Here is a 27,704-nt window from a genome sequence, read left to right as displayed (position 1 = left end):
ATCTTAGACAGGCTGCCAGTTTATGCACCTTCAGATGGCTAGGCCGTCTTCCTGGGGTAATCAGGGCAGAGGGGGATGTCTGGGTCCCGGCGGTCATGTGGGAGCCGCCCCAGCTCTCAGCAGCCCTGCTTTGTGCATTTCATGTTAGTGCATTCCTCTCCCACTAACCGTTTCCAGCCCCTGGAGGGTTAAGGAAACTGAAAGCGCAGACACTCCTCGTCCCCAGGAATCTTTGGAAAACCCAAGGGGAGCGAGCCTGTCTGATGTGGGGCGATCAGGATTTGTGCGCGTTGCGTGGGTTTTCTCCTGCGGTTAAAATTGGTGCGGAGTCGGTGAGTGGTCCTGCAGCCTCCGGCGCACGTCTCCAAGATCCAGTGTCTGAGGACCTGGAGGGCGGGGAGGGGAGACCCATTTTCAAGATGACAAACACTGTTTGAGGGAATAGAGATCCGAGGACACCCCCCAGACAATGCCCCGAATGCAAATGCATTCTGAAGGCGTTCTGTGGAGCTGGCTGGGGAAACGCTGTCCTGTCACATGCATCTCTGGAGGGCCTGCCCCAGCTCCGGAGACCGGTCCCCTTCCCCTGTCCACCGCCCCCACCGACCCCAACCCCCATCTCAAGAGCTAGAGCCTAAGATTTGCTCAGCTGGGTTCGAAACAGACCAGGCAAATACTTGTGATAAATTTCTGAAGCGCCGCGCCTTAGGTATCAGGTGAATTAGCTGAGCGAAAGGAGGTTAAAAGATTCGTGATCACATCCCCAAATCTGATGCCTTGAAAACTGTCCCCCCTCCACCAGAGAAAGTACCTCACAAGTCTGCATCCCACGCACGGCACGTGAATTAGGATCCAGAATTACAACAAACACACACACTGCGGGAGAGTGGATTAGGAAAGGGGAAGCCACCAATAGGAGGTGCCTGAGTCTCCGGTGAGCCTGGGGGAGGACATTGTGATTGGGGGTTGGTCACTAGTGGGGCCCATCTGGCAGGGGTAGGAAAACACCTTTACAAGGAAAAGAGCCCAGCATTACATAACTGAGACCATCCAGGGTGTTTTCCTGTGGCCGGAGGGTCAGTCCCCCACAGCTGATTGTGCTGGCCACACACACACACACACACACACACACACACACACACACACACACACACGGGAGCGGGACCCCATTCCCATCCGGTGACGTGTCCGGTCGGTACATGCTGAGCCTCCCTTGGGTTATTTTCCCCACACGCCATTTCAATCCCGACAGATCAGCGTTGATTCCATTTCCCAGAGAATATGCCTTCCCATCAATTAGAAACCAGCCATCTGCATATTATTTCTATGACCCATGAAATGCGTCTCCTTCGTAATCATTGCCGTCTCTGCGGAGAGGGTCGTCGCACAATCAGGACAAAAACACAGGGTCCCCGAATTCAAATCGCCAGGCGTGTGTGAAGTCGGCAGCTCTGAATGAATCCGTGAGTTAATGGTCTCGCTGTGACACGGTAATGCTCACAGTGTAGACACTCGCCCCCTCCCACCCCGACACGGACCAGGGTAGAGCCACGACCCTTTCAGACAAAATGAAATCACGGTCCCTCACGTTCACAGTAGCCTCTGTGATCTACAAAAGACCTTCCCAGATGGTCTTCTGGATCGACGCCAGTATTCCCATTTCAGGTACAAACCAAGGTAGTTTCTTGCCCAAGGTCACGGAGCCAGAAGTGCAGAGGCGTCACTGGTAAAGGACAGAGTCATGCTCGGGGAGCTTCCGGCCGGAGAGGGGCCCGCTCGGGAGACCTTCCCCTGCTTCTGTGAAAGGAGCGCCCTGTTCCCTCTTATGTCCATGACTGCATGTTTCCACCCATCACCTCTCCAAGGGAGCCCCGAGATCCTGGGGACCCTGTGGGTGTTTACTGTCTAAAAAGAGACCGCTCATCTCCCTGAAGACAGCAGCCTCCACCAGGAGTCATTCTCTGGGGCCCAGAAAGATCGCTCCTGAATCCGGGGGTGGGGGTGGGGGGAGGCTGATCTCAAGAGGCTGGAAAGAGTGTGACAAGGTAGAAATATCTGTCCTGTCACCTTCTGAATTTTCTACGGACAAGCAACAAATCCAGAGCGCCTGCCGAAAGGAAAAAACAAAACTTGGCTTCCTATAAATAACAATTACATCTCATACTTACGGAGTGTGTTACGAAGTACCAGACAGAGTTAAAGGGATATTGTTTACGTCGCATTTTATCCTTCTGACAGCAACACGAGTCTAATCGTTTTTCTCATTATACAGAACAGAAAAAAAGAGGCTGAAAGAAAAAGATTATGTAATTTTCCTAAGATCGCAAGGAAAAAAAAATCAATCACCAAGAGTCTCCAAGCTCTTAACCGCGGACCTGCATGCGCGCTCACATGTATCTGTAAATAAAAGCTCACCTCCATGGCTGTCCCATTCCAAAAATTTTTAATTGTGCTCCTCTCTTCACCTCTCCCTTAGGGCTTAGGAATCATATTCTTCTTTTAAGTTGTTTTTGATAAATTACAAAATAACTGCTTAATGTATATTTACAGGCATTGAGCACATAGGTTTCCATTTTAAAAAAGCTTTTGACTTATTTCTTTTTTTTTTTTTTTTTTTTTTTTTTTGTGGTACGCGGGCCAGCGGCCATGGCTCACGGGCCCAGCCGCTCCGCGGCACGTGGGATCCTCCCGGACCGGGGCACGAACCAGTGTCCTCCTGTATTGGCAGGCGGACTCTCAACCACTGCACCACCAGGGAAGCCCCATTGACTTATTTCTTTATAAATATTGATAATCAGCCATACAGATTTGAAAAAGTGAATTCAAGAGTGTGCCTAGTATATAAAATAGATAACCAGCAAGGACCTGCTGTATAGCCCAGAGAACTATACTCCATATTTTGTCATAACCTATATGGGAAAATAATCTGGAGAAGAATATATATATAGACACACACACACACACACACACACACACAACTGAATCACTGTGCTGTACACCTGAAACTAACACAGCGTTGTAAATCAACTCTAGTTCAATTAGAATTTTAAAAAGAGTGTGTCTCTATGTTTATATTTTGGAAGTTATCAGTTAAGGTTCCTAGGGCAAGGAAAGCTTTTGTTTTCATTTGTTTGTTGGCTGCACCGCGTGGCTTGTGGGATCTTAGTTCCCCGACCAGGGATTGAACGTTTGAACCCAGGCCTTCGGCAGTGAAAGCGCTGAGTCCTAGCCACTGGACCGCCAGGGAAGTCCCGGACAGCACTTTTTAAATAACAGTGTCCTAATATGTTTTGAGAACACTTTTGTGTCCTACAAGGATTGCGCTTTGCATCCTATATTGTGTAAAGATGCCCCCAAAGTTCCCTCCTGTGCCTCCTGCCCCTTTCTTCCCCAAACTGAAGGTTTCTCCAAAGAGGCAAAGAGCGGCTGCTGGAAACCTCGGCTTCTTTCAAAGAATAGTTAGTTGATGGAAGTGAGCACCTTGGGTCTGCACAGAACCATCAGGGGAAACGGGGAAAAAGAGCATCGAGAACGCAGCACGGGGGAAAAGTGATGAGACTTGGAAGGAGGCTGTTTGTCAATCACATAAGAAAGCACTTTGTAACAGTGAAACTTTTTGTGGGCTGCCCCAGAAGTGGCCGGGGCTGTTTGCTTGCTGGGCAGTTGACTTTTGCTCAGGATATGTGAGCTGGCAGGCGGGGTTGGAGAAGTATAGTCCTGGGGTTTCATACTGTGTGAGCTGATGTACCTATCCCCCAGCTCCCGCATCCCTGAAAAGCAAGATTCTCTGGCCGAAGCAAACGTGTTACAATTCAAGACAAGTGACTTTGGGGAAAAAGAATTGGGTACAGAGTCTGATTGTTGCTTCTGAAGCTATTTTCAGCTTCAGAAAGAAAAAGGAAAAAAAAAAAAAAAAGGAGGCAGAGAATGTTTGTCAAGCCATCACAATGCCTCATACAATAGCCTTTGTTCCTACTTTGTTCAAGCTCCACTCCACAGATGTTCATCAAAGTGGTCTGCAGATGTTTCTAAAACACGTGGGCACTCAGATCACGGAGATCGAAGGTGTTGGCAGGTAAGGAAGACCGAGCGTCTCACCTCTTCGTTTCAAGATGCGGTATTCTCCGCGTGTCAGGCTAAATCACAGTTGCAGAGTGAAATGGGAAAGAAGTGGATTTGAAGCTGGAGGGGGCCGGGATGGAGCCCTGACCTGGAGCTGGGGTTGCCAGGCATGTGGCTGGTGGGGATGCAGGAGGCTGCATCTGAAACCCATACGCCGGGCTGGGATGCTGGGCTGTGCGTACAGGAATAAAGCAGCTCAGCCAAAGAGGAAAACAGTCCCCGTGGAACGTCCTAAACCCCTTCTGTGCCTCTGAGTGACTCCATCTCTAACAGACCATGTTTCCATAAGTCACTCGCCACCCTCCGACACAGATGGAGTCTGTGCGACATGTAAATAGAAAGGAAACACAAATGGAATATAAAGCATGACTTTCCGGCCACGTGCGGTCCACGCCGAGCTCCCAGTTTCTTCCAGGGAGGGGCGTCTGTCCCCCACGGGGCGTCCGGCACGCGCATCCCCACCGTGGTGTGACAGATGTGGACCTGCCACCGTCTTTCAAGTAGCACTCTCCCCCAGTTGGATTTCTGGGGCCTGGGAGCTGGGACCATGCATTTATTAAGCACCTCCTGTGGGTTTAAGATTGTTTCACGTGACACTTACAAAACCCTGGGATGTGCTGTTGGGTTTTCCTCTGCGTGGATGAGAACTGGGTCCACCTACGTGGTCAACAGGGATCTGAAGGGCAGGCTGCTGGGGTCAGCGGTGGCTGATGTGAGCCCGCTTTTGCTCTCACTCTCCATTGGGCCCGACCAAGCCTTCCGTTCACCTGCATTCGCCTCGCTGTGTTTCCTTAGACGTCGAAGCACAGCAGGCGGTGCTGGTGTCTGTGTGCACCTGGTGGTTGAAGCTGTAGGTCGACCAGTCGCCCGGGCTGATCATGGGAGGATCACCGGGGAAATGGGCTCACCACACTCGTGAAACGTCCAACGCATGCTTGCGTCTCCCAAGGCACAACAGTCCGACCACCATGCAGTGTCACATTACTCTTTATTAAAATGTTTATTGAAATGCAGTTGATTTACAATGTTGTGTTAGTTTCAGGTGTACAGCAAAGTGATTCAGTGATACATAGATATGTATAAACATATGTGTTCTTTTTTACATTCTCTTCCATCATAGGTTATTACAAGATATTGAGTATAGTTCACTGTGCTATACAGTAGGTCCTTGTACTCTTTTGAATTTTTTTTTTTTTTTGCGGTACGCGGGCCTCTCACTGTTGTGGCCTTTCCCGTTGCGGAGCACAGGCTCCGGACGCGCAGGCTCAGCGGCCACGGCTCAAGGGCCCAGCCACAACGCGGCATGTGGGATCTTCCCGGACCGGGGCACGAACCCGCGTCCCCTGCATCGGCAGTCGGACGCTCAACCACTGCGCCACCAGGGAAGCCCTCTTTTGAATTTTCTTAAATGTAACAGGAATGTCCTTGACAGTCTTCAGGTATGGCTTGATCCAGGGCCTCAACTGACGTCAGCAGGACTCAGTGTCTCTCTGTCTCTCATTGCTCTTTCTTCTTTGGTACATGACTCTTCGTTGCTACGTTATCACCATGTTTGTGAAACATGAATACAATTAGGATGAAGACTAAATGATTCCCCACCCCACCACCATTTCATCTTTTACTGTTTGGATAGCAAGGGAGCAAATCTCATGGAGATGATGACAGCATAGGTGTTGGATACTATCAACTACGCCAAATTCCAAGACAACCAAAGACAAACAAAGGACTGAATACGATAGTAGAGGGGGATAGAAAGAGACTTGGGAAGGGATGCATCACAAAACAGGGGCTTAAAACAGTGTATTGCATAAACTTCTAGAGGAAAAAAAAATGTAAACCAGTAAACAGAGGAGCTCGCAATGAACAGTCACGAGAGAAGCAGAAGTGTCAGTTTGTTGAACCGGGGGCCCCCGGACGGTCCATTCTCCTCTTTTCTCGCTTCCTTTGAAAGCACGAGTTTCTTCCGACGCCACTGTTGCAGAGAATTATTTGAGCATCTTTTGGCATTTGTCTTTGCTTGTGTGTGGTTTCATCTTCGAGAAATACTACACGCGCCCAGAAAATTACACCCTGCTGAAAGGAGCCCTGTACCACACACACACAGACACACACACACACACACACACACACACAACCCTGAGGCCTCCGCCAGCCCCCTCGGCCGCACGTGTGGCATCGGAGTCATACGCACCCACGTCTGTTATTAGAACGTTCCGAGTGAATTTCCCCTTCACCATTACTCACATGCTGAGACCCTTCCAGGGTCGAATTCCACAAACAATTATAGAACATACCAACAACGAGTAACACATATGTATTGTAGTGAGTATGCCGACCATAACCATGCAGAAGTTGTACAGCTGTCCTAACGTTTTATTCGATTCCTATCTCTTTTCGTGGTCATTGTTTTTGGTGTGTCCGTGACAGAGTTTCTCAAGTGTTAGGACCCTAATCCCATGTTTCTCTGAAACCCTTTGAATTTTATCTTGGATTTGCCCAGCACCGTGATTTTGAGAAACACGGAATACCACCTCATTGCGGAACTGGCTGTGATTTAACGCCTTCTCTGTTTTTATTAAGTTACTTTTAAATTTCCTGCAATTTCTTCAGGTAGGTTAGAGACGGCCCAGGATGTTCATGCTCTGTGGAAACTAAAATCTCATTGTAAAAAAAAAGGAATGAGGATCTCGAGATTTTACTCTGCCTGGGGTTCACTTTGCTGTTTGCCATCTTTTGCTCCCTTTTTCCGCTTGAAGTGTTTCTAGGGTGCAGAGCTCTTTTTTTGTTGTTTTGTTTTGTTTAACCAAAGGAATTCTACTTAGGAAATAATTATTCTTCTCCTGGAATAAAAAACTCTCCTCGGTCTCTTCTTCAGCACTCAGGGCTTTTTTTAGTCCACTGAGCTATAAAGAGAGGCTGCTTCCTGCCAGAGCTGGGTGACCTGTTTCGGGGCCTATATTTCCCCGTCCTCTTTGGCATCCCAGCCCTTTTCCAGCCCACCTCCTCCTTGGGTGAATCAGGCAAAACCAGGGGAGGCCCAGCCTCGGCCTGGAAATCAGGATGTCACCTTCCGTCACAAGCGAAAGTCCCAGAATGATGACCTCCTGTTTATCCCACTGAACCATTCCTAGAGTAATTTTTTAAAATTTTGATTGCAGTAGAGTTGCTTTACAATGTTGTGTTAGTTTCTGATGTACAGCAAAGTGAATCAGCTCTACGTATACCTATATCCCCTCTTTTTTGGATGTCCTTCCCATTTAGGTCACCACAGAGCAGTGAGTAGAGTTCCCTGGGCTCTACAGTAGGTTCTCATTAGCTATCTATTTTATACATAGTATCAATAGTGTATATATGTCCATCCCAATCTCCCAGTTCGTCCCACCACCACCCCCGCCCCCCCTTGGTAACCGTAAGTTTGTTCTCTACATCTGTGACTGTTTCTGCTTTGCCAATAAGTTCATCTGTATCATGTTTCTAGAGTCCACATAGAAGCGATATTATACAATATTTGTCTTTCTCTTTCTGACTGACTTCACTCTGTACGACAGTCTCTAGGTCCATCCACATCTCTGCAAATGGCACAATTTCGTTCCTTTTTACAGCTGAGTGATATTCCGTTGTATATATGCACCACATCTTCTTTATCCATTCCTCCATTGATAGACATTAAGTTGCTTCCATATCCTGGCTATTGTAAATAGTGCTGCAATGAACATCGGGGTGCATGCATCCTTTCGAATTATGGTTCTCTCTGGATAAATGCCCAGGAGTGGGATTGCTGGGTCGTATGGTAGCTCTATTTGTCGTTTTTTAAGGAACCTCCATACTGTTCTCCACAGCGGCTGCACCAACTTACATTCCCACCAGCCGTGCAGGAGGGTTCCCTTTCCTTCCTTCACATCCTTTCCAGCATTTATCGCTTGTAGATTTTTTGATGATGGCCACTCTGAACCTAGGGTATATTTTTTGACTAGTGGTTTACTGCACTCAAGGAGTTAAGATGGGACGCCCATCCTCCACGAAGGGAGAATATGAATTATTTTCACCCGGCGGCCCCCTGGGTTAGCAGATATAGAGAGGTACTCATTCAAAATGGAAAACAAACACCAAAGGGAAACGGGGGGGGGGTGCATAAATTAGGAGTTTGGGATTGACATGTACCCACTACCGTATATAAGATAGATAACCAACAAGGACCTACTGTAGAGCACAGGGAACTCAATATTCTGTAATAACCTAAACGGGAAAAGAATTTGAAAAAGAACGGATACATGTCTATGCACCACTGAATCACTTTGCTGTACAGCTGAAACTCACACAACATGGCTGATCAATTATACCCCACTATAAAATAACAATCTTTAAAAAGTGGAAAATAAAGCAAAACAAAAATCACGTGTAGGCAAAGGTGCGATTGTACACGTTCCCATACAGTGTTTGTTGGATCATTATTCAAAAATTCACTGAGCAGTAGAGGTTTACTTACATGTTACTTTGGGATGTTAGGTATTTGTGGAATTAAAAAGAATCAGGCACTTCTGTACTTTAGTGTTAAAAATCTGTGATGTTCTTTAAATTCATAATAAGTTGATGCAGTTTGATACTTAGGAACATATAAAAAGGTAATGTGAACTTTCCTGCTTTTGTTTGTATTCAAAGTTTTGGTTTTATAAAACCAGACGGATTGAAGACTTACATAAGCATTTGAACACGGAAGTAAGTGTAATGATTTTCTCTTACTGTTTGAATATCTTCATTCCTCTTAAATTCAAGAAAATTCCATGTATCTGTTACTCTTTTTGTCCCAAGTAAATAACGCTTTTTGTTTTACATTATCAAGGACATTTACTGAGCTACAAAAATGTATAACAAATTAAAATCTGATGTGAATATTAAAAAAAGAAAAAGAAAAAGGAAATAACTGCAAAAATGCCTTGAGTCACTGTACCAAAAGGACAAAAATACATTTAGGAGGAAACGGCCGGCCTGGGGTTGGGGAAGGAGGGTTGTACGTGCTAGTGTCTGGGGCAGTGGGACGTCATCTCACCCCTGTGGTCTGGGGGTTCAGGGCTGGATCCGCACGGCCACAGGGGGACACCCTTTCCCGTACACATCACCGCCCCGCATTTGAAAGGCTGCTCCAATTCTGAGCCAGTGCGGTTGAGGCCAAGCGGTCCCAGAGATCGTGCGGCTCCAAACCCATCACTCGGCTATCAGAAGGAGGCAGGAAGCAACATTTAGTCCTTCCCCTGGCCCACCGGGACGCTGCGTTTCAGACGGTCCTGGTGATGCCAGGCCCCGGGCCGGGTCCTGACGTTACATCCTCTGCTGAGCGCATGCTCGGTCCGGGGTTGAAAGCCAGCCCACGGCCCTGGCTTCTGTGGCTTGTGGCGCTTTTCCTGCTCCCCCGGAAGTGGTACCGGGGGCGGAGAGACACTGCAGGTGACCATGGTTACCCCTCGGATCACAGCATCCGCAAGCCGGGGAGGAGCTTGCCGTGGTGGGAAGCCAGGCTCCGAGGCTGGTCAGGAAGGGCATCCTTTGTGACCCTCAAATTACCCCACAGGAGGACCTGCCAGGCTCGGCCCTCTTGGGAATGGCAGTGTCCTGGGAAGACACAGAAATGGGTGGCGACCCACCCCGTCTTAAGGATGAGACGTACGAATAACAGGGATGTAATCGGGGAACATCTGGTTTGGACTGATGGGTCAGCCTCCTTGCAAAAGCCAAATTAATTAGTGCCGCGTATGGGGGCTGGGGTGTGTGTGGTCATCCTTGCACACTCACGATGGTCTCTAAGCAGCTACTGTAACCTAGGAGGTGGTACATGGAGTTTGCTGCTGAAATTCGAGTGGCTCCAAAGAGGAGAACCCTCTTTCAGTAGATATTTACTGGGAAAGTCTGAGGGATGCTCCCACACCAGCCCCCGTCCCCCGGCTCACAAGGACCAGGCATCCACTTCCGAGTTGCCCCACCTGCAACACGGAGGGGCCCCCAGGTGCTGGGTCTGCCTCGATTCCAGAAGATCCGAACTGCCAAAGACTTTGGCCACTTTCTGGCAAAGGTGGAGGGGCCAGGAGTGGCGGCAGGTGGCCCGCCTGGCCCGCTGTGCTCAGAGAACACGGGGCTCCTGGGGTCCTCTGAGGGGCATGACCGCCGGCATACAGCCCTACCTAGCATGCCACTGATGGGTGTGCGGCCCCGTTCCCGCATTTTCCCCTGGAAACCCCATTTTTCCAGCGTCTAGAACAGCTCGGTCGAATGGCAGTACAGCGTGAGCCACATAAATAATTAAAACGTTTTCTGGTAGCCACCAAGGTGCCAAGTCCCACTTATAAGATAAATCAGTACCAGGGGTGTAACGTACAGCATGAGAAGGATAATTAACTGCTGTGTGTCACATATGCAGGTGGTTAAGAGACGAAATACTAAGAGTCCTCATCATAAAAAAGGTTTTTTCTATTTTTTAAATTTTGTATCTAGATGAGATGACAAATGCTCACTAAACTTATTGCGGTCATTATTTCATGGTGTATGTAGGTCAAATCACCACGCTGTACACCTTCAACTTATACAGCATTGTATGTCCATTATATCTCAATAAAACTGGAAGGAAAAAATTGTTGTGGTAGCCACATGAGAAAAGAAAGTAAGAATGGTCAAGATGAAATCAATTGAGGGCTTCCCTGGTGGCACAGTGGTTAAGAGTCCGTCTGCCGATGCAGGGGACACGGGTTCCAGCCCTGGTCCGGGAAGATCCCACAAGTTGCGGGGCAACTAAGCCCGTGCGCCACAACTACTGAGCCTGCGCTCTAGAGCCCGCGAGCCACAACTACTGAGCCCGTGAGCCACAACTACTGAGCCTGTGAGCCACAACTACCGAAGCCCACGCGCCTAGAGCCCATGCTCCGCGACAAGAGAAGCCACCACAATGAGAAGCCCGCGCACCACAACCAAGAGTAGCCCCCGCTCGCCACAACTAGAGAAAGCCCGCGCGCAGCAACAGAAACCCAATGCAGCCAAAAAAAAAAAAGAATAAAATAAATAAATTTATAAGAAAAGAAATCAATTGAATTAATGTATTTTATTTAATCAGTATATCAAAAAAGTATCATTTCAACAATATATATGTATATATGGGTGTGTGCATATACATAAATGACCATGTAAATTTATGTATTAATAGAGATACAGATGTTTCCATTTTTTAGTGTACAGAATTTATAGAAATTTATGAAAACATATATACATATACTTCATAAATTTTATAGGTATATACATACATATATAATTTACTAAAATTATATTTTAAAATTCTATAGGTATATACACGCATTTCGAATTGTCTGTCTAACCGTCGGGGAGAGAGTTGACGTGCTGTGTTTATACTAAGCCTTTGGACCCCACGGGTGTCGTACACCTACAGCACGTGTCAGTGGAGACGAGCTTTATCTAAGAGCTTGGTGGCTCCGGGGTCGGATGCCCTAGTGTCTTCCAGCTCACCCACCCTTTTCTGGGTGAGATTCCTGGAACCCCCTTGGCCCTGGAGGAATCCCCCTCTGTCTCATTTGCTCATCATTGTCAACCATCCAGTTTCCTAAATGTAGGGTTACTTGGCCAGAACTATCCCTGGTCGGGGGACACATCCAAACCACCACACATGGCTGCTGATTCTGTGATGGATCTGCCTTTTTGGGTGCCCTGACAGCAGCGGGGCCCCAGACTTCCCCGCCATGCTTCACCGAGCATCCCTTCAGCCTTCAGAGACACCACTGACGGCCAGATCTTGTGTTCCGCTTGGTCCAGCCATACAGAGGATAGAAATAATCCATGAACGGAACATGACATTCATGTAGGCACGTGAGTCAAGACTCTCCTGCTAAACCCCAAATTTTATTTGGGTTTCACTACTTCTTCCCTAAAGTCCCTCTTCTGTCCCAGGATCCCACCTAGGACACCATTATCACTTTCACCCTCATGCCTCCTTGGGCTCCTCTGGGCTGTGACAGTGTCTCAAACTTTGTTTTTGCCTCTCTCTGCCTGACTTACTTCACTCAGTATGATCGTCTCAAAGTCCATCTATGTTGCTGCAAATGGCAGTTTTTCGTTCTTTTTTATGGCTGAGTAATATTCCATTGTATATATGTGCCACATCTTCTTCATGCATTCCTCTGTTGATGGACACTTAGGTTGCTTCCACGTCTTGGCTATTGTGAATAGCGCTGCTATGAACATTGGGGTGCATGTATCTTTTCTTTTTTTGTGGTACGCGGGCCTCTCACTGTTGCGGCCTCTCCCGCTGCGGAGCACAGACTCCGGACGCACAGGCTCAGCGGCCATGGCTCACGGGCCCAGCCGCTCCATGGCACGTGGGATCCTCCCAGACCAGGGCACGAACCCGTGTCCCCTGCATCGTCAGGCGGACTCCCAACCACTGCGCCACCAGGGAAGCCCTGCATGTATCTTTTCAATTTATAGTTTTGTCTGGATATAGGCCCAGGGGTGAGATTGCTGGATCATATGGTAATTCTATTTTAAAACTTTTTTTGTTTTTGATGATCTTAGCTTTGATGAGCACTTGTTAGATTTCTTTTTTTAGGTTGTCCCTCTATTAGGATTTGCCTCTATTAGGATTTGCCTGATTTTCTTTTTTTTTTAATTTTAGAGTGGGATGATTGGTCTTTGAGAGAAAAAACACAGGAGTGAAGTGCCCTTTTCATCACCTTTTATCAAAGGGACATATTATCAACATGACTTGTCACTGTGCGTTTTGGGGTTTCTTGGTCAGCTGGCTGAGGTAGTCAGATGTCTCCAATGCAAAGCTACTTTTGTGTCCTCATTCCACACCCTTTTGGAAGGAAGACCCTGTGAAGAGCCCACACTTAAGAAGGAAAACTGTATTCCACCGTCTTGGGGGCACAGCATCTATTTGGAATTTTTCTGTATGGGATGTTTAGTTTTCCTCCCTCATTTATTTATTTCTTCACTCATGGATTTCTCCCAGTTTGGGCACATGGATATTCATTTCTTCTTTCGGGTTGCACTCCAATAGTATTTTATTTCCTGCCTCAAATTGCTTGGCCATTGGGACCTCTTTCACTTTATCTTCTGTGTCCTACTGACATGCCCCAATTATTGTGTATTTTTGAACATTTCCTTACTTTCTGGAACTAGAAGACACTCCAGCCACGTCCTGTGTCTTCTTAGCCATTTCTCCAGGGAGCCCTGTTTCCTCTTATTTGAGCATGTTATTAGGAACGAAGACCTGGGTGATGGGGGGAAAAGCTTCTCAGCAGCATGGAAGGGGTTTCGCTCCTGTGGGCTCACCACTGATGTTTTCCCCCTTACACTTTTGTTGTCTTTCCTTCTCTTTACAACCCTTTAGGGGCCCTGAAGGGACAGAGAAGCTCTGGTTGCCCGTGGAGCCTACTGTTCACCTGTCCTCCAGGTACAAGCCAAGAGGTCGTGAGAACACACCCCCGCGTGGACCACCGGCCGGCCAGGACTCCAATGTGGATGTAGGGTCGGATGCCTGGAGGTCCCTGCTCAGCCCTACTCTGGAGTCTGCCAACCAGCATGTGTTCCAGCTGCGCTGTGGGGTGAAGGGTGGTGTGACCACCTATGAGGATTGAGGCCATCCCCTGTCACTCATCTTGCCAAGCCGTCACCAGGCGGTCAGGCCTCATGGGCAACTCTCACCTCCGGGGCTATGCTGGCATCTGTAATCTCCATACCCCTTTGTGGTCCCATCCTAGCCATTCCTGCCCGCCCGCCCCCCGGCCCACTCCATGTTGTGAAGTTTTCCTCTGCCTTCCCCTTGTGCATAGTCGTAACTCACAGGGGTTCCTGTGGTCAGTGGGGCAGCCCAGTGGAAGTGTTTACTGTTATTCCTGACTAGACAAGTCCAGAGAACAATCAGGTTCAGGTTATGCCATCGTGAAGGTAGGTACAGCTGGTGCCTGACCCTCTTCAGTCTCAGATGCAAGCCCATGCCCTACAGCGTACACAAGCACGCCCAGAGCTCCCTGGCTTGCTCTTGTGTACACAGCTGGCAGACGCGCGAGGGGACACAGACAAGACACACCCCACCATCCTTGTTGCCAACGTACCCCGAGTCTTTCTATCCGTCTGTTGCGGTGAGCAGAGCCCATGATCCGGAAGGAGAGGGGCATCCTTATAAAATACCGACAAGAGACTCTGCACGTGAAATAAGAGCGTCCTGGAACATTCTAGAAACAAGCCTAGCGTTACTTCTCTTGCAACTGTAAACAAGCATCGGGCACTTTGGACGTCGCATCACGGGTGAGACTTACAATGCCCAGTGTGGCAGCCGCGGAGGACTTGTAGCAGGTTTCTCCCTCCACTCTGTTTAAACTCTGAGGGGGGCCAGGTGAAAATTCAGGGTCCCCCCTCCCGCCGCGCTGTGGGGTGCGTGCACGTCTCGATGAATGTGCTCGGCAGTGTGAACCCGGCATCGCCAACCCCTGCCCCCAGCCTGTCCTCATGCACCCCGGTGAGCATTTTATACGTTCTCCCAAACACTCCCGTCATTCCGTCCTGCAGGTGTGATGTACGGCACCTCTGTTCTCTCGTCATAGCTTCTGTCTCCCTGTGTGGGGATGGGCAATAAAGACAAAGCTCTTCCAGACATATGGCTATTCCAGAAAATAAAATATTTTTGAAACCGTACAGCATGGCTACAGCTCTTTGTCTCATAGTGGGAACAGAACCCGGGTGTGTGTGCAGCTAGCAGCGTGGCACTTGGAAGAGGCACAGAGAATTCACTGACCCCGTAGAGATAGCCAAGGGCAGAAAGGTGTTTATCACACGAGGTGGGCATAGCCTCGTCTCTATGCATCTCGCAGAATAAGACGCCTCTCAGATGCTTTTCCGTAGGTGGGAAAGGGTGTAATTTCTGTGAAAACAACCATACCAAAAAAGCAAGGGCAAAACTGGATGGTGATTTCACACAAGAGCTATTAGTCTGATGTCATTTTCCTAAACGAGGTCTGGTTTCCCTGTATCTCGGGAGGCTTCAGGAAGGTCACCGCCCTTGAGTTGGAGAATGCACCTCTCCAGAGCTGCTGGTCTCAATTCTCATCACGCACCTGCCTCATCTGTGAGCTGCCCCACAAGGAGGACACACATAAGATGCAGAGGAATCTTGTGACCCAGCCCAGAACAGGGTGGAAGGGCTAAGGAATGGAGTTGGAAAAGGCATATTTTTTTTTTTTTTTTTTTTGCGGTACGCGGGCCTCCCACCGCTGTGGCCTCTCCCGTTGCGGAGCACAGGCTCCGGACGCGCAGCCTCAGCGGCCGTGGCTCACGGGCCCAGCCGCTCCGCGGCATGTGGGATCTTCCCGGACCGGGGCGCGAACCCGCGTCCCCCTCCATCGGCAGGCGGACTCTCAACCACTGCGCCACCAGGGAAGCCCGGAAAAGGCATATTTAAAAAAAAATGTTTTGGGCCACACTGCCCGGCATGTGGGATCTTTGTTCCCCGACCAGGGATCGAACCCGGGCGCCCTGCAGTGGAAGCATGGAGTCCTAACCACTGGACCGCCGGGGAAGTCCCAAGACGTATTGAATGAAAATGATTTTAATTGGATAAAGAAAAAAAAACCCTCGTGCTTATAACGCACTTATTTTCATATTAATCCAAAGAAGGAACATCTGGGCAAATCTGGGCTCAGGGATCATTTCTCTCTCTACACTCCCAACTAAAGGATGCAGGGTTTGAAGAGGCTGGGTGGGGGGCCTTTTCCCCTGGGAAAGGGGTTTCAGCATGGTGGGCTGGGGGGCCAGGGATGGCTTATCTAAGGGAGCAGGGGAGGATACAAGAAGCAGCTGGCTTGGTGGTGACGTAGGGGTTTTGTCAGAAACTGAAGAAGCATCGGTGGGGAAGAACCCCACAGACAGCCCCCTCCTCATATTTTCAGGGTGCATTTTTCTGAGACACCTGGGAGGCCTGAACAGGGAGATACCTTAGAGTGTACCCCACGAATCATCACCATTTTGCTGGTGAGATCCCTCTACTTTCATGCAGCTGGGAGAAGATGGACAGCATCCCTCCGTGGAGGGGTTCAGGGGCCTTCCAGCAGAGCATCCTGGCTGAGAGCATGGTCTAGAATCAGGCTGCCTTGTCTTGAACCTAGGAGTGAACATCTCATCCTTGGGACACCTGGGGTACCCAGCTTAAGAAATGAAAATGGATATCCTATGACGCCTACCGTTTAAGGACCATGTGACATGTTAATGTGTATGGAATATGTTTAAAAACAATGGCATAATATAAGCCCTCGCCATGTGCCACTTACCGTTCTTCTGCATAATTTAAGTTCACCAAGGAACAAAGTTAGAAAAAGAGTAGACGCACGTGAACATTTTTTTCTTTTTCTTTTGCGGTACGCGGGCCTCTCACCGTTGTGGCCTCTGCCATTGCGGAGCACAGGCTCCGGACGCGCAGGCGCGGCGGCCATGGCTCACGGGCCCAGCCGCTCCGCGGCATGTGGGGATGTTCCCGGACCGGGGCACGAACCCGTGTCCCCTGCGTCGGCAGGCGGACCCTCAATCACTGCGCCACCACGGAAGCCCCTGCGTGAACATTTTTGAACGAAGGGGTCAGGATTGTCTAAGTCGTGGGCTGTACGTTTATCCCGGAAGGCTAGAGAACAAGGTAAGAATTTACACCGTTCTTGAATCCTTATTATGTTAAAAAAAAAGATGTTGCACTTTGCCTGAAACTCTGAATGGCGATCGAAAAGAGTTGGTTAGAGGTTGCAGTTATGTGTGCTGGGTCAGCTGTGATAAGATGGGGAGACAGTCATGAGTCAGAGTCAGTGAAAACTCTGGACGTGAATGGAAAACGCACAGTCTCATACCCAACCAAGTCCTGCACAAGTTACCAGGGGTTCGCAGAAACCCCGCCCCCACCCACAAGCAGCCCCAATGAGAAACTCTCTGTTTTGGGGACCCTCACATCCACTTGACTACCGCATACTGAGTATTCTTGTTTTTAGTAGCATTTTTTAAATTGAAGTAGAGTTCATTTCCAATGCTGTGTCAGTCTCTGCTGTACGGCAAAGTGACTCAGTTATACACACAGAGACATTCTTGTTTTATATTCTTTTCCATTATGGTTTATCACAGGATATTGAGTAGAGTTCCCTGTGCTCTACAGTTGGACCTTGCTGTTTATCCATCCTATATATACTAGTCTGGATCTGCTAATTCCAAACTCCCAACCCATCCCTCTCCACCCCTCTCCCGCTAGGCAACCACAAGTCTGTTCTTTACGTCTGTGAGTCTGTTTCTGTTTCATACATAAGTTTGTGTCATGCTTTAGATTCCACATATAAGTGAGATCATATGGTATTTGTCTTTCTTTGTCTGACTTACTTCACTCAGTGTGATCATCTCTAGTTGCATCCATGTTGCTGCAAACGGCATTTTTTCGTTCTTTTTTATGGCTGGCATACCCAGTATTCTTGTCATAAGTTTCAAGCCAAAGGAATAACATCATTAAGATGAGTATTGTCACATATTTGGGGCGCATATCGATAGTTTAGAGAAAAAGGGTATAAGATCAAGAGTATTCGTATGGGGGCTTCCTTGGTGGCGCAGTGGTTGAGAGTCCGCCTGCCGATGCAGGGGACGCGGGTTCGTGCCCCGGTCCGGGAAGATCCCACATGCCGCGGAGCGGCTGGGCCCGTGAGCCATGGCCGCTGAGCCTGCGCGTCCAGAGCCTGTGCGCCGCAACGGGAGAAGCCACAACAGTGAGAGGCCAGCGTACCGCACACACACACAAAATAAATAGAAGAGTATTCGTACGTTTCGAAAAAGCTTAGTGTTCTGGGGAAACGTAAGAGAAAGCATAAGGACCAATAAGGTCGTACTGTAGACCCCAGGGAACGATATTCAATACCCTGGGATAAACCATCATGGAAAAGAATATGAAAAAGAATGTAAGTGTGTATATATATATGTATAACTGAATCACTTTGCTGTACGGCAAAAATTAGCACAATATGGTAAATCAACTCTACTTCAATTAAAAAAAGAAAGAAAACATAAGAAGAGGAAGAAGTAGACAGATCCACTTTTGGGAATCCATTCGAAGAGAGGAAAGCAAGGCCTGAGTCTGGCATTGACATTTCCTCTTAGCACGGTTTCTGTTGCAACACAAAGCAAAGTAAGAATATACCACCCACACCATGTGATCGTCAGCACTGGCTACCAGGGTGGACATAACCTCATTTAATCCTTCTCACCCCTGCCAGCCAGGGAGGGATGTCCCTGATCTTTTATAGATTGGGGAGCTGACGGATGTAAGTCATTTGGCCCACGTAGCACCAGCTAGGAGCAGGCGCGACTCAAGCTCCGTGTTTCCAACTGCGGGACCCACGCATGAATCCCCAGGACATTCTCACTTGCTTTGTGGTTTGTTGTGTTCATCCGTCTGAGTGGGGACAGCTCGTGGTTCTTCTTGTGTTTGGTACAGGATTATTCATCTTCCCCAGTTTGGTTGACAAGTCCGTGTTTCTGTGACGTGTTTTACTGTTCCAAGGCTCCCCTTGCTCTTGTTGAAGGAGATGTAAATTTAAAAGTGGGGTCATTGGGTTTCACGTTAAAGTTGACAGAGTTTTCAGTTGGAAAAGAACTTGCCCTGTTCCGGGGCCACTTGAGAGTAGTGATCTCAAGTACCTTTGAGGGGATACATCTACTCAATTGAGGTACCTCTCTCAATTGTAGTATCATGTACTGACCTCTCACTGTGCCTTGTGGACCCAGATTTTCTCACAAATTCCCCATGACAGTCCTATGAGGCGGGGCACTATGGATACCTCTGCTTTAAAGATAGGACAGTGGAGGGGCAGAGAGGTTGAGTTGCATGTCCAAGGTAACACAGCTGGTACCTGGGGCTGCTGACAACAGCATATGGACTCATAATCTCTGCATGGAACCACCCATCCTGCCCCTCTGGCACTAGCAAACACCCTGAAGGATGGACAGGGGGTGGCAGTAAACCAGAAATTGGAGAATCTTCCACCCATCATCTATCTACCCAACGATCTATTCATTTATCCACCCATTCATCCATCAATTCATCTATCCATCTATCCATCCATTCATTTATCCACCCAACCATTGATCCAGCCATTCATCCATCCACCTACCCACCCACCCATCCACCCATCCATCTATCTGTTATTCCATCCATGTACCTATTACTTTCTGAGATCAAATATTTATACCCGTGTATATGCAGGCATCCTTCAACACCTGGCACAACCTAGGTTGTCAGTACTCACTCCGTGAATGAATGCATACATGAATGAATGAATGAATGACTTGGAGTGGATCATTCTGTAGACCCTTTCTGGGGCTTTTCTTAGTTTTACTGAGGAATAAATCCAAGGGAAGAAAAAGAGTTGGTCGGAAGAGGCCTGGGTTCCCAGGTACACCAGAGAATCATAGAGTCCCCTGGAGAGAGAGAGAGAGCGAGAGAGAGCGAGAGCGAGAGGGAGCGAGAGCCCAGTTCATGATGCAGAGAAAACACAAAACATATTCTGTGGAATACCCGTAAGTCTCTTTACATTCTCTCTGCTTGGCTCTTTGTTCCGGGGAAAAACAATTAGATTTCAGAGTTGCCATGACTTTAGATGGAAGAGAATAAATGTTGGGCATGCGGAATTGTAATAAAAATTCTCAAGTTATGGTTCATAAATATTACCAAAGAGACGGATTATATTCTCCCGATGGTTCAGGAAATTGGAAACGGTGGGTTGCCATACGGAGTGTTACTCACTGTTTCATCTCTGTCCAAGTCCCAGCAATTGTAGCATCACACTGTATCATACTGTACTCTAGAAACTGGAAAATAGAGGAATGATGCTTATGCCGTGTTGGCAAGCATTTGGAACGAGGATGGATTACCTGATGTCCTAAACGTTGCTCATTTCATAATGCCTGGAAGAGCTCATGTCTTTTCCTTTCTCTTTTATTTTTTAAATAAAAGACACCTTTATAGTATAATATGCTTGTTTTTGGAATCTCCACCTTAATGTATCTTTGACCAGTCTACCTAGATAAGTTTAAATAGCTATTTGTCCTGGATTAAATGAATCATTCCTCACCCCTGAAGCAGAAAGCCAGTGAAAGGTGGCCTTTTAGCATCTAGATCCTACAGAATTCTATCATCCCCTGCTAGCGTGGGCAAGCACCAGCCTCCAGACTCCCCTTTTTAAAGTGGGGCTCTGAGCCCCGCTGGGAAAATGCACTTTGCTCAGTGCAGGACGGAGCTCTGGGTTTTTTCCACAAAGTCCTCAGGGAGCTTCCTGTGCAGACTCTGCCTCTTTCAAAAGCATCAACGTAGCAAGACTCACTTTTAAAATTAATGAAAACAAAGTTTAAATCCCTTTCAATCTTCATTTGCTGTGTACACAGCTAATTACTCTTTAAAACTGATTGGGGTTTGGACTTGATAAAAGTTCCTTTTTTCTGCCATGATCGACTAACCCCTGACCCTTCTGTAAGCCTTCCCCCCCTGGCTTGATCTAATCAGCCCTTCATCACATGAGGTGTTTCTTCCTCAGGGACAAAACCACACACAGGCACAGAGGAAGGTGATGCAATTGTTCCTGTATCCTGTCGGGAGGTCATGCATGCTGTTGGTTGTTGCTGGTCTTACTGATGCATTTGAACTGATCCATCTGGGATGTTCACCTCATCTGCTCTGTGATAAATTGTCTGGATGTGTTCAGTTCCTACTGAAGGTCAGGGGAGAGGCTTTCCCAAGGTCCAAATCCATCTCTTGAGTTAAGCAAACCTCCAGATTTCACTTTGCTACCATTTCCAGCCTAGGTTGTTCTCTGCAGTGTGTTTACACACATAACCACACATGGAGTGGTCCATGGACTGGCAGCATCAGCGTCACCCAGCAACTGGGATGAGGAACAAATATTGGTTTCTTATGCCAAATCACAGTATCACACTACCTAACCTTTGAGATTTGAGAATATTTATTTGGGGTGTCATTTTAAAAGATCACTGGATCTTATATGGAACCGTAAGACCCAGGATTGGTTTGCCAAAGCAATCCTGAAGAAAAAGAATAAAGCTGGAGGCATCACCCTCCCAGACTTCAGACAATACTACAAACAAAGCTACAGTAATCAAAACAGTGTGGTAACAGCACAAAAACAGACATGGATCAAAGGAACAGAATAGAGAGCCCAGAAATAAAGCCACAGACTTATGTCAATTAATCTTTGACAACGAAGACAAGAATACACAATGGAGAAAAGGCAGGCTCTCCGGCAAGTGGTGTTGGGAAAGTTGGACAGTCACATGTAAATCAATGAAGTTAGAACATACCCTCACATCACACACAAAAATAAACTCAAATGGCTTAAAGACTTAAATATAAGGTATGATACCATAAAACTCCTGAAGAGAACATAGGCAAAATATTCTCTGACATAAATTGTACCAGTGTGTTCTTTGATCAGTCTCCCAAGGCAATAGAAATAAAAGCAAAAATAAACAAAGCAGACCTAATCAAACTTATGAGCTTCTGCACAGCAACGGAAACCATCAACAAAATGAAAAGACAACCTATGGAAGGGGAGAAAATATTTGCAAACGATGGGACCAACAAGGGCTTAATTTCCAAAGTATACAAAGAACTTACACAATTCAATAAAAAAAAAAAAATGAAAAAATGGGCAGGAAACCTAACTAGGCATTTCTCCAGAACCATAAAAGAAGATGCTGGCTTTGCTTTAAGCTACAAAGTAGGTGGTAATTTGTTACGACAGCAACAGGAAACTGATTCACCTCTTAAAATATGACAGGTCAGAGCAAATATCCTTCTAGAGTGAATCACCCAGGGGTCTCATGAACCAGAGTCAGCTTCAGCCACTCAGGATGGGGTCAAGGCGTTATGTCTGTAACCAGCTCCCGGGCAACGGCTGCAGCAGTTGGTCCAAGAAACGGGCTTTGAGCTACAAGACTGACTGACTGATGTTCAGCCTGGTGGTTTTTTAAGTTGAAGCAGACTTGCTGTACCATATTATATAAGTTACAGGTGTACAATATAGTGATTCACAATTTTTAAAGGTTACACGCCATTTATAGTTATTATAAAATATTGGCTGGGGCGCTTCCCTGGTGGTGCAGTGCTTGAGAGTCCGCCTGCCGATGCAGGGGACGCAGGTTCGTGCCCTGGTCCGGGAGGATCCCACATGCCGCGGAGCGGCTGGGCCCGTGAGCCATGGCCGCTGAGCCTGCACGTCTGGAGCCTGTGCTCCGCAACGGGAGAGGCCACAACAGTGAGAGGCCCGCGTACCACACACACACAAAAATATATATATATTGGCTGTATTCCCTGTATCATGGTGGTTTTTATCTTTGAAAAATTGTCCCCAGTTCCCCAGAAATCTTTTAGGGCTGGCGCATACAGGGACCTTGATTTGATGGTGGACTCAGCTCATTCAAGGAGAACAGGGAGTTTGCTGAATGCCTGGAAGACACTCATCACTTTCCACAACTCCTTGGACCATTAGCCCGTGAGAGGGTGTGCCCACTGTCCCCTGTTCATTGGGATTGTAGCTGTGCTCTAACATGCAGAATGATGAGAAGATGAAGGCTTGGGGCTTCTCCTTGGCCGAAGTCTGAAATCTTCCAAGCATGACCTACGTTTCCCAAGCTCAATTCTGAGAAAGACGGAGATGCTGCAGGACACAGGGGCAACATCACCTGCATCCTTTTCAGAAATGCCACGGTTCAGAGGAGAGAAAACAGGGATGTGTTTGTGGAATGTGTCATTTTCAGGACAGCTCTTGAGCCCCCCTTTCGTTCACCCTCCTGTTAATTCAGTGATCAAAGATACCTGCTCTTTCTTTTTTTTTTTTTTTTTTTTTTTTTTTTTTTGCGGTACGCGGGCCTCACTGTCGTGGCCTCTCCCATTGCGGAGCACAGGCTCCGGACGCCCAGGCTCCGCAGCATGTGGGATCCTCCCAGACTGAGACACGAACACGTGTCCCCTGCATCGGCAGGCGGACTCCCAACCACTGCGCCACCAGGGAAACCCCCTGCTCTTTCTTATACGACATTCAAGCAGGAAAGTTTTTACTCACAGGTTCCAGGACATCTAAGCATCTAGACTTGCCTGGAAATCTCCTGCTTTTTAGCTCCATGCATATAAAAGTTTACTGGAAACCTCGATGTCTTTCTTACATATTTTGGACATACGCAGAACTTCTGGAAAGTTATGAAGACCTTGTTCTAGAGACAAGCTTTTCTTGGAGGAAGACAAGAAAGCCATTGGTTAAGGGAAAGTGTCAGCCTTTGATAACTCAAGCTTTTAGCGCGTGAAGCGTACCTATATATGTAACGTGCATCTTATATTTCAATGTAGGGCACATGGTATATTTATATTCTACCTGCAACCTCTTGGAGAAGGGATTCTACTGCTGTCCGAAGTTACTTCAACAGTATCTAACAAACAGTATCTAACTCTATACAAACAGTAGTATTCGTCTACAGGGTAACGAACTTAGGATGTTAATGGTTCTGTTCCCTGGAATCCAATTGGATTGAAATGCTCTTAAATGTGTTCTGTGGTCAAGTTGGTTTGGGGAAAGCTGACGATCGTATCATAATCTCTCTTCCCTGGAAAGATTTCATTGCACTTGTGCAAAGAAAAGACAGAGATATCTTGCTGAAATGCAGCCCCGTGTTTCCCACGTGTTTTGAGCCCCAGAGCCCCTGTTACTCCCTGCTGACACTGCAGTGAGTGTCCTGAGTTATTTGTGTTGGAAGGAATTTTGCTTGGTGTAGTTTGGAAAACACTTAAGGACACAGAGTGAAGAATCCAGTGGTTCCTGTGGAAGCCTCTGCTGAATGCTGAGGGCAGTTCTCTGCTTCTTACTGTACGCCATCCCCATGGACCATTCAGCTCACCCGATATACAACCTCTGGTTGCTGAGAAGACTCTTAGGCCTGCATTCTATAAATACATGCTTTTTTATTTACTGAAGTTGTTTGCCAAATAAATATATGTGAACATATTTAACAGATAAACATCCCTTTAGAAAAAAATATCACCCTTAGCCTGCGTTTCATCCCTCCCAAGCGCAAGACCCACGTTTCTCAGAACTGTGCAAGTGTGATTTATTTTCTGCATTTATTTTTTTTTTGCAATCTGGTAGAGTTTCTGAATCCCCAAATCAAAATAAGTGCCATTTAAAAAAAAAAACTTGCACAAGCGTTTCCTATGCCTCTACGACGAAAAGCAATTTCTGTTTTGACAGCATTTTCTCACATAATTAGCTTATTTGTCTGGTTGACCAGATATACATGTTATAGACCAAAAAAAAAAAAAAAAAAAAAAAGACATATTTTCTGCCAGGGAGAATAGCATTCCAAGGGAGGTGAGGAACTCTGTGGGGTCCAGGTAGCCAATGCACTGCTTGGGGATGAAGCTTGTCTAGGAGTTTAGGATGAAGATGGACCCGGTCAGAGACCAGCCAGGGTCCTCTGACCCTTTTGCTTTAATTTCGTTGTATACACTCTTACATATCCCTCAGGGATGCTCACCTCCTCAGTCTTAGAGAACATTTTGAGGCAGTGTTGAATGTCCCTCCAATATTCCCACTGTATTTTTTTTTATAAATTTACCAATTAATTAATTTTATTTTTGGCTGTGTTGGGTCTTCGTTGCTGCGCGCAGACTTTCTCTAGTTGCGGCGAGCAGGGGCTGCTCTTCGTTGCGGTGAGCGGGCTTCTCATTGCGGTGGCTTCTCTTGTTGCGGAGCACGGGCTCTAGGTGCGCAGGCTTCAGGAGTTGTGGTGCGTGGGCTCAGTAGCTGTGGCTTGCGGGCTCCAGAGCGCAGGCTCAGTAGTTGTGGCGCACGGGCTTAGTTGCTCCGCAGCATTTGGGATCTTCCCGGACCAGGGCTCGAACCCGTGTCCCCTGCATTGGCAGGCGGATTCTTAACCACTGCGCCACCAGGGAAGCCCTTTCCACTGTGTTTTGTGTGCACAGGTAGCTTCCAGCCCCAGCACCTGCACTGACTTACCTGTGCAGGTATGGGTGTCATGACACTGGACGGAGGGTAGCTCTGTTCAGTCCCTGGTGGGAGCTCCATCCAGCCCAGCTCACACTTTCTCCCCTCACACTTCCTAGTATGACCACGACACTCTGCAACTTCTTAGTCAACCCAGTGGGCAACCATGGGACTCTGTTAGGGTCTCCCGTGAGCTGAGGTGGTGATACCTACACGGACTTGGTGATCCTGGTACGGATGGACTTAGGGTCTATGAGAGAGGCAGATTCTTATCGGGAGGTGAGGAAGGTCCACGTACATCTTCCCAGGGTTGTGGAATACCATCTTCCCTGTGGTACCCACCTGCCATGGCCAATCATACCCTTGGAACAAATCACCTGTGGGGTTATGTATCTCCCATCCCAAAGCCCCCTTAGGCGTCTCATCTGTCTCCCCTGTCGACACCTTAATGGAGATGTGATAGAACCAGCTCCTACCCACCCTTGGGGCCCAACACTGCTCATCATGTCCCAAATCCATGCTCTACGACCTCAAACAGGGCGGCCATGTTTACACCACAGAAATTGGCTCCAGAGACGGACCAGCATTTCTTTTTTTTCCTGGATAGTCGGTTAACCCTTTACCAGGACCCCGCTGTTCTGATATGCATCCCCCAAGGAAAGAAGAGAAAATTGGTTGGCATGCACACATTGAAGAAAAAAGAAACATTAAAATGATGAGAGAGAATCTGAAAAAGAATAGATTTATATGTATAACTGAATCATCGTGCTGTACACCCGAAACTAACACAACACTGTAAATCTACTAGACGTCAATTAGAAACAGAAACAAAGAAGAAAAAAGATCTGCGATTGGAAAAAATTAAGTCAAAAAAAGAAAAAATAAAAAAAAAAAGGATGGACCACTATTTGAAGGTGAATAGACACAGAAAAACTTCAGTAGTAAGCAGCTTATGGAATCATGTAGGATACACGGGCAGGCTTTCCACGGAATCCCCATCACCTTGGCGGGTGTTTATGAAGGCCAGCCCAGTGCTGCCAGGAGACGCATCAGAGAGTCTCAAGCTGGATGTGCCATCCAGGCCGCTTTCAACTGAGAACGTTTCCATGTGCAAAAGTGTCATGCTGGTATAGCCGCCAATTTTCCCGTTGCTGCAAGGATAAAAGTGTTTTGCAAACACCGGAATGCCTTATCAAGCTGAAACAGAGCTTTTGCGGTGGGTGGGTTAGTTTATTTCCAAAAAAAAAAAAAGAAACGAGAATTATTTTTGGCTACCAAAAATCTTTCCCCTAAAAACAAATACGTTTGGGTAAAACATTTGGAGTGAAAGTACAATTTTAATTCCAAAATATTTGAGGGGTGGGGGATGGAGGCATGGCTATTTCATGGATCATGTATTCAGGTTTGATAAAATGGGGTATAACGTTATAAATTTATTTCAAAACGTAGGTTAGGAACAAAGAGAAGCCATGAGTTAGAAACACGGCTGGGAGAAGATTTTTAATGTTTGAAATAAGCCGGTATGCTGGATATAAATGTTCATACACTCAAGTATGGCTCCCATGGGTTGATTTTTATTGATCCCCTACCTGAAGAAACACAAGTAGGCTGTACAAATGTTTGGTGGTGATTCACGTTGGTAGATGCGACAGATGAAAGAAAATACACCAGTTTAGGGGTGATCATTCCCCAATGAAACTGTAGTTCCAGTAAACCCAGAAACACGTGAAAGCTGGGTAACTTAGAAAGTGGACCAATGTACAGAAGTATTGAATCATTGTGTCGTAGAACAAGGACTAAGAGTGTTGTAGGTCAATTATACTTCAAAAGCAAACAAAAACTCTTAGAAAAAGAGATCAGATGGGTGGTTACAGAGAAAGTGGGTAGGGGAAGGTGGAATTGGAGGAAGGTGATCCAAAGGAACTTTTATCCAGTTAAAAGGTAAATAAGTGCTAGGGATGTAATGTTCAATATTATAAACATGATAAAAGTAATTAACGCTGCTCTGTGCTATATATGAAAGTCGTTAAGACAGTAAATGCTGAGATTTCTCATCACGAGAAAAGCAAAAATAGTTTTTCTATTTTGCTCCTTTTGTATCTCTATGAAATGATGGATGGTCACTAAAGTTATGTGGTCATGATTTCATGATGTATGTAAGTCAAGTCCCTATGCCGTATCCCTTAAGCTTATATAGTGCTGTGTGTTAATTCTATCTCAATAAACCTGGAAGAAGAAAAAGGTGGGAGGATTTTACGTGAAAAAAGATGATGGAAAATCCTTCATCACTGTGTTTATTCCAGCCTTTCAACGAACTGTAAGGAAAACAGCTCCACAACCAAGAAGAGAGACCCAGAGAAAATGTGCGTCCATTCTCCCGGAGTTTATTAGCGATAAAATAGCTCAAATTGATAAATAATTCTCCAGGTATATCTCTAAGCCTGTATGTAAAGAGCACTTCAACATGGTTGGAGGGCTTAAGAAAAAGAGAAAATCATAGCTCACGCTTGG

The sequence above is a fragment of the Phocoena sinus genome, chromosome X, assembly GCF_008692025.1.
Source record: "Phocoena sinus isolate mPhoSin1 chromosome X, mPhoSin1.pri, whole genome shotgun sequence".
Classification (NCBI taxonomy): domain Eukaryota; kingdom Metazoa; phylum Chordata; class Mammalia; order Artiodactyla; family Phocoenidae; genus Phocoena; species Phocoena sinus.
The sequence above is the reverse complement of the archived record's forward strand: the minus strand, read 5'-3'. Positions refer to the sequence as shown.